We start from the raw sequence: 7,090 nt of genomic DNA, 5'->3' as shown, positions 1-7,090 counted from the left end.
CGCCGCCACACTCCGCTCAGGCTCGGCCTCGCGAGACTTCCGTGCAGCCTCGGCCCGCCCCGCCTCGCTCCTACTTGCCTGCTCGCCCTCTCGCTCCTCCTCCTCTGCCAATCGATCTGCCCGTTCGCCGCCGAGGCCCCGCCCACTCAACCCGGGCTCCTCCCGGATTGGGGCCGCCGGGACGGCCTCCGCGCGCTCTGGCTGGCCGCTGCGCGTGACGTCAGCGCGCCGCAGCCGCCGCCGCCGCCGCCGCGAGTCGCTCGGCCCCCCGCCCTTCGGGGTGCCACAGCTGCGGAGCCCGCCGCCCCGGACCCGGGCCGCACTCGGGAGCGGGGCGTCGACGCTGCAGCCGCCGCCTTGGAGCCGGTGAGCCGTCCGCGCGGCCCCAGGTGCCGCGGGGGAGGGGGCCTGCGGGGCAGGGCGGGGCCGGCCGAGCGCAGGGTCCCGGCCGGTGGGCGGCCCGGGGGCCGCGAGGGGGAGCGGGTGGCGCGCGCGGGGCGGTCCCGGCGCCCCAATAAAGTCTGTTTTGACGAGAAACGGTTGTGCCTTCTTTTTCGTGTCGGGCGGCGTTCGCTCTTGACGCCTAGCTTCGGGCGGGCGATGGCGGCCGACTGAGGGAGGAGGGCCAGGCGAACAAAGGAGGGTGGGCGGGCGGGCAGCGGAGGGAAGCGTCCTCCGGCGGCCACGGGTCGGCATATATCGCCGCGAGCACCCCGTCCCCGCTCCCCGCTGGGTCCGGGACTGAGCGCAGGTGGGCTGCACGCGGGGCGGGGCGGGCGGGCGGAAGCGGCGCGCGGAGCCCCCAGGTCCACCGTTGGGAGGATGTCCGTTATCCTTTTGTGACCCGCGGAAACCTGAGACGAAGCCGTTGGGTGCCTGCTTCCCCATAGGTCTTAGAACAGCAGGGTCCCGGCCGCTGGTCTGGTAGCTTGGCTTTTTGTGGCTTTCGAAAATTTCCTTCTGAGCTTCCCTTTCTTCGCTCTCCAGCCAATCATTGTTTCCCTCGACCACCGTCTTCACCTCTTTCTCACTTGCATAGACGCTCCTCCTAATGCCCACCAGGCTTTGCATTTGTTTCCTCGTTGAAAATTCCACAATTTTCTCGCACTGTTCTCCTTTATACCTGCAGCAGAGCCTATATTTTTCCTGGCACGAATTAGCGGCAATTAACCCTTCCTGAATAGTTAGCTATGTTGCAGCGAAGTGGTTTTGCCCTTATTCATTGTTTTGGTCGACCTGACTTTGAGTTTGAAGCAATAGAAATAAAAACTGGTTTTTAAGAAAGAAAATCATGTGAAAGTGAGAAGCTGGGAAGGTGTGTCTTTGTTGTACCCGTTTGGCCAATTTAACGGCTGAGTGAATTTCTCAAACGTGTGTATTCACAACGTTTAGCTTTGTCTTTTGGAACAGTGTTCTTGCAGGTGAACACCGTGATTATTCTGAACTGTAATATATACATTAATCTTAGATCCAACTTATTAAAGCAAGCAGGTGTCTTTGTTGAGAACCTTTAGAGAAAGAGGTTTGTGTATTCTGATTAAAAAGTGGTTTTGTCAATCTCATTTAGTCCCTACTTATTTTTCAACGGCATTGGACTTGATATTTGAGGATGTTGGCATAGGGAGTGAAAAATTAGATCATTGTCTCTTTGAATTTGAGTTTTAAATCCTGAGTAATTCCCATTGGAGTGCTGCACCCACACAGTTTGACAAAGTCAAGTCTGTTGAAATAAGTCATTTTTGGCTTCATAGCTTATAAATTCTGCATAAATATTTCACAAATGAAAACGAGTTGTGGGAGAATTTTTATGTGGCTTAATTAATTTCACTTTCCCCACTCTCTAGTAATTGATGGGAGGATGTCTTTGCAAGTAGTTGATACTTCCCCATAGATACAAGAGAAATGGGGGAAGTACCCAGTTAGGCAGCCTAGCTCCTGATTCATAGGGCTACAGACTGCACAGTCAAGTGGAGAAAGCTGAAAAGGGTTTATCTGTCAGGAAGGGTGGTAGGTGGGAGAAAGCACTGAGATGGTCCAGCTATTCACCTGCTGCATGAAGAGCTTTTAAAAATTGCCCCAGAGCAGGTGACCTGTTAGATAGGTCTTGAGTTTTCCATGGTGGGAGAGATTCTTGTCTTCTGTTTTTTAGCTATGGAGTACCTTATGAATAGGCATGCAAAAACACGATGCTGTATTTGCTCTAGCTTGCTTGCATTTGCTGCTAAAGGTGAAAATCCATTTAAAAGGGCAGGTTAAAGTGCAGTTCCAGAGCCATGGGCCTCTAAAGGTAGGGATAATTTCATTGCTTTTATCCTGTTCTGTTTGGGCAGAGTAAACTGGGCCAATGAACCTTCCCTCTGAACTTCTAGAGTCCTTTTGTCTTGGCAGCAAGAAAATTGACTGACCCCACTTAATTAAACTGGGTATTTTACAGCCATGTTTGTGTGCTTTTATCCTTCCAACTGAGGGCAAAGACCACGGGTGGGTCCGTCTACAGCCTAATGCCTTGTACATGGAATGATTGTTGGTTGGTTGGTTCATCAAAAAATGAAGGCACCATGTCAAAGAGGACTTCTGTGTGAAACTGCTCGGCCATTTTAGGTGTCTCAAAAGCTCCAGCAAGACTTCCAGTCCACCGTGGAAATGAATGTCAACAACTATAGAAAAAAGTAGAAGGTTGGAAGAATCCTAAGAGTTCTGTAAAGTTTCTAGAATCTTTGAGAAGTCAGAGCTCACTAATGGCTGAGGAGATGTGACACATATCCTGCAAGGAGTGTGTCCCTTGACAGCACAGGACAAAGGTGTGGACTGTTACCCACAGCTCTTTGGATGGCTTCTCCCTCATTCCTAATGGTTCCATTCCGGAAACCTCCATTAAATTTCCACCTCAGCTTTAAGACCATGTGGTTTAGGAAGGGACATGTGTGGAGAGGAGGGGAGAGGGTGGGAGTGGGTGGAGGAATAAAGGATGTGAATTGAGAGACACCTAGTATCTCTTTCTCTCCTTTTTTCAGAATATCTTCTCATTAATTATAGGGAGGCTAGCGATGAAATCTGATTCGTGTGTGTGTGTGTGTGTGTGTGTGTGTGTGTGTGTGTGTTACGCGGGCCTTTCACTGTTGTGGCCTCTCCCATTGCGGAGCACAGGCTCCAGACGCGCAGGTCCCATGGCTCACGGGCCCAGCCGCTCCGCGGCATGTGGCATCTTCCCGGACCGGGGCACGAACCCGTGTCGCCTTCATCGGCAGGCGGACTCTCAACCACTGCGCCACCAGGGAAGCCCTCTACCTTATTTTTATTTCTAACAGATCGGAAACGATTCAGGCAGTGAACTCATGCTAAGTAATTTCCCGTACCGTGAACTAGTTTGGCTGTCTCATTAAATTGCTTTTTGGTTAGTTCTAATGTCTAGTTCTTTTAGAGTTACTTCTAGCAGGTAGTTGGTGCTGTGCATCGGTTACTGTATGGAGAATATTAGCCCAGTCTCTATTTTGCAGTTAAGGAAACCAGCTGAGAGAGGAGCTGTTGAAGGTCACATTGAAGCGTAGTGATGGGGCTGCAGCTAGAGCTTTGCCTTTTGTTAGGCTGAAAACCTTTTTACATTTGCTGGTCGGACCCTGTTCCAGATCCATGCTGAGTTTCCAATAAAACATGTAGAAAAATCAGGATGAAAATTTGTGTTTCTGCATCTAAATTAGTTACCCCTAGTTTGGATCAATACAAGTTAATTGAAAAACCATAGGTGTGTACACATTTTCCTAATCATCTAAAATATAGTATGTTCTTGATTGTGGAATTTTTGAAACCTTGGTTCTTCAGGGGATACTCCTCCCTTCCCCCAAAATCAATGCATACATTAGATTTGGAGCTTAAATTGTGGTGAAATACCTTAACCATACAAGTCTGTAAACCTAACACCATTTCTGCAACGTTTTATGTCCTTCGCTTTTATAGGGTCCTAGTCAAACTCTTTTTCTGAGGCCAAGTGGTTTAGTACAGTAGATGAATCTGGTTATTGCCCATAAATCTAAGGAAAGTTGAGCTCTCTAGTGATAAATTCGCCTTGTTTTTCTCTACTTTGCTCGTTGTGTGCCCCTCCAAAGTAGAAGCTAAATCAACTTCTTTGTACTTCAGTTGCGCCTGCCACCTGCCCATCCAAATGAATGTCACCCGTGTGATTGAACAGAATGAATGGAAAGTTCTGTCTCAATCCGCGGTACCTTGTTTCACGGCATACTTACTGCAGCGCAGAAATACAGGAAGCCGAGCCACTGCTGCATCAGTGTGTGAGGCCGGTCAGTGCTGGAGCTCTGTGAGAGTGGGCTGGACACGCAGCCTCTGTTAGGGATTTTCTCCGTTTGCTAAGGAGGAGTGACAGGCGGATTAGGTGAGCCCAACTGTTCATCCCTGTTTGTCAAGCACCTGCTCTGCGAGGCTGGAGAATACAGCCATGAACGAGACAATGCGCCCAGACGGGAGACAGGCCATGACCAGAGAGCTCAGAGATACGGGTCTCGCTTCCACTTGGCAGTCCTGGCAAGAAGTGGAGAGTCTGGGGACAAGTGGACCTAGCCCAAGCTAGTCAGATACAGCCCTTCCTGAGGAGGGGACATTTCACCTGGGACTTGAGAGTTAAATAAACCACCAAGTGCCAAGGCCAGTGCTTGGCTGCAAACCAGCTTTTTTTTTTTTTTCCTGAAATGTTAATTTCTATGTGAAAAGGAAGTAGGTAAAATAAATTAAGTGATAAATATGTAAATATTTGCTATAAGCCCATAGCACTCAGTGTAAAAGGGCTATTTTTGCCTCGGAAACTCATCAGATTAGCAAATTAATCCACCACAACTGCTATTGAGATGCCTGAGGTTTTCTCAGTACTTGGTTACTGACATCATGTCCTATTTTTTTTTTTCTTTTTTGTTTTTTATGAGCCATTCCTTGTTCAAAGTTCCCACTTGAACTTGGGGATTAATAATGGAAATGGTCTTGGAGTTCCAGGCCTTGGAAGGTAGACCAGCTACAAAGGTACTTAGGGAGGCAGAACTGATGAGTGGCAGCAGCAGTGTCATCCAAACAGGTCGGGGCCTGGCTGTGCCCTTTGTCATCCAGGTGACATCCACAAGGTCTTGTAGCCTCTCGGCTCTTCATTCCCTCGGCTTCAAAACGGGCCTAACGGTGCGAGTCTACAGGCTTATAGGAATCAGCCGTGGTGGTAAGTAAAGTGTGTGAAGGCTGGATGCTCCCCAGGACTGATTATATTTCCTTCTTACCATCTCGCTCCAGGTGAGCCAGCCTCTGCCACTCACCTCTCAGTTTCTGTGCTGGTTTTAGGGCTCATCCTTATAGGCCGGACCCAGTGCTTACTTGGTTTCTTAGAGCAGATAAGAATTCATTTGCTAGCCAGACTTTTCTTAAAGAGATTTGTCATATCAGTGGTAAGTTTTGAATCTCCCCGAGCTAGGTGGATTACTGTCTACTAAAAGTAGGCTAAACAACTGCTTTTGTGTTTTCTGTGTCAATCAGAACTCAACTTCTCAACACTGGAGCTCTTTTTGGAAGTGGGTCGACATTGGGATCCATCTGCTCGTGTCTTACTGGTCACTTTTCCCCTTGTGACACAGAGGTGCTTTGGCCGGAAAGGGTAGACCCAGGAAGACTTGGCAAGGGTCGTCACGGTGGGGTCAACAGCTGCCACTCAGGGAAACGGCAGCCCAGAGGTGGCAGACAGAAGAGGATGAGCATCGGTCTCCTCTGTACACGTCCCAGTACAGGGTTGCCAGCAAACTTCCTTAGCGCTCGTGTACGGTTTTTTTTTTTTTGCGGTACGTGGGCCTCTCACTGCTGTGGCCTCTCCCGTTGCGGAGCACAGGCTCCAGACGCACAGGCCCAGCGGTCATGGCTCATGGGCCTAGCCACTCCGCGGCATGTGGGATCTTCCTGGACCGGGGCACGAACCCGTGTCTCCTGCATTGGCAGGCGGACTCTCAACCACTGCGCCACCAGGGAAGCCCTCATGTACCGTTTTAATTTGGGGATTTAAAGGGTGGGTGCAAAGGAAGAACTATCATATTCTAAACCGTGCCATCCTCTTATTCCCTAAGGGATGGATTGGGAGTGTCCTTGCACTGTTTTGCGTAAACAGCGGTGTCATTGCAGCAAGAATGGATTGCCTGGATCTTTTCCTAGTGGCTGGCTGACCAAATCATACCAAAGGCAGTGCTGACTGACATGGTTGGAGGCTAAAGCCATCACCCCACAATGCCCCTCTCTACCATCTCCTCACTGTCTCCCGTGCTCATCGAAGACCTGGCGCTTAAACTTACGTAATGTCTTTCTCTCAAACCTAAGCCATACCAGCCCCTGGGTCATCTGAGTCACTGCAGCCTCTTTATATTGGCTTCCGAAACTCCAGCTACCTTCATTCCCACCTCTTTGGCTGCCATATCCTGGTCCTTGTCATTCCTAGGAGCAGTGCCATATTTGGAATCTTCTTTTGTTTGTTTTTGGCTGCGCTGTGCAACATGCGGGATCTTAGTTCCCTGACCAGGGATCGAACCCACGCCCCCTGCATTGGGAGCACAGAGTCTTAACCACTGGATCGCCAGGGAAGTCCCACATCTGGAACATTAAACTCCCAATCTCCTATCCTCTCCAGCTCTCACACCATCTTTCCTGTGATCCCTTTATTTCAGCCTCAAACCTTCAATTTTCTAATCCCTCTTTCCTTCCCAGACCAGAACTCCACAATTGACTACCAACATCCTCAGCTTCCCGCACTGCTTATGGCTGATAAAACGTCACCCTTGGGTCGACTCACTTTTGTCTGTATACTTCTGAGATCCTGGGATCTACTGGAAGAAACGCCCCTTGTGTATGTAGATTTCTGCAGTGACGTATGGTCCCCAGCATCACGTAAGTGATGTCATTTGACATTTCTTTTCACTTGTCCCGACTCAGCCCCCCTCCACCATTTTGCTCAGCAGATCCTTTAAATTACTTGCCTCAAAGTTCATAAGACATCTGCTTGTGTCCTTCTCCCCGTCCCCACTGCAGTAGCCCGCTTCCAGTGCCTCCTGCTTCAAGGAAGTTG

The sequence above is a fragment of the Hyperoodon ampullatus genome (genome assembly GCF_949752795.1).
Source record: "Hyperoodon ampullatus genome assembly, chromosome: 3".
Taxonomy (NCBI): domain Eukaryota; kingdom Metazoa; phylum Chordata; class Mammalia; order Artiodactyla; family Ziphiidae; genus Hyperoodon; species Hyperoodon ampullatus.
The sequence above is the reverse complement of the archived record's forward strand: the minus strand, read 5'-3'. Positions refer to the sequence as shown.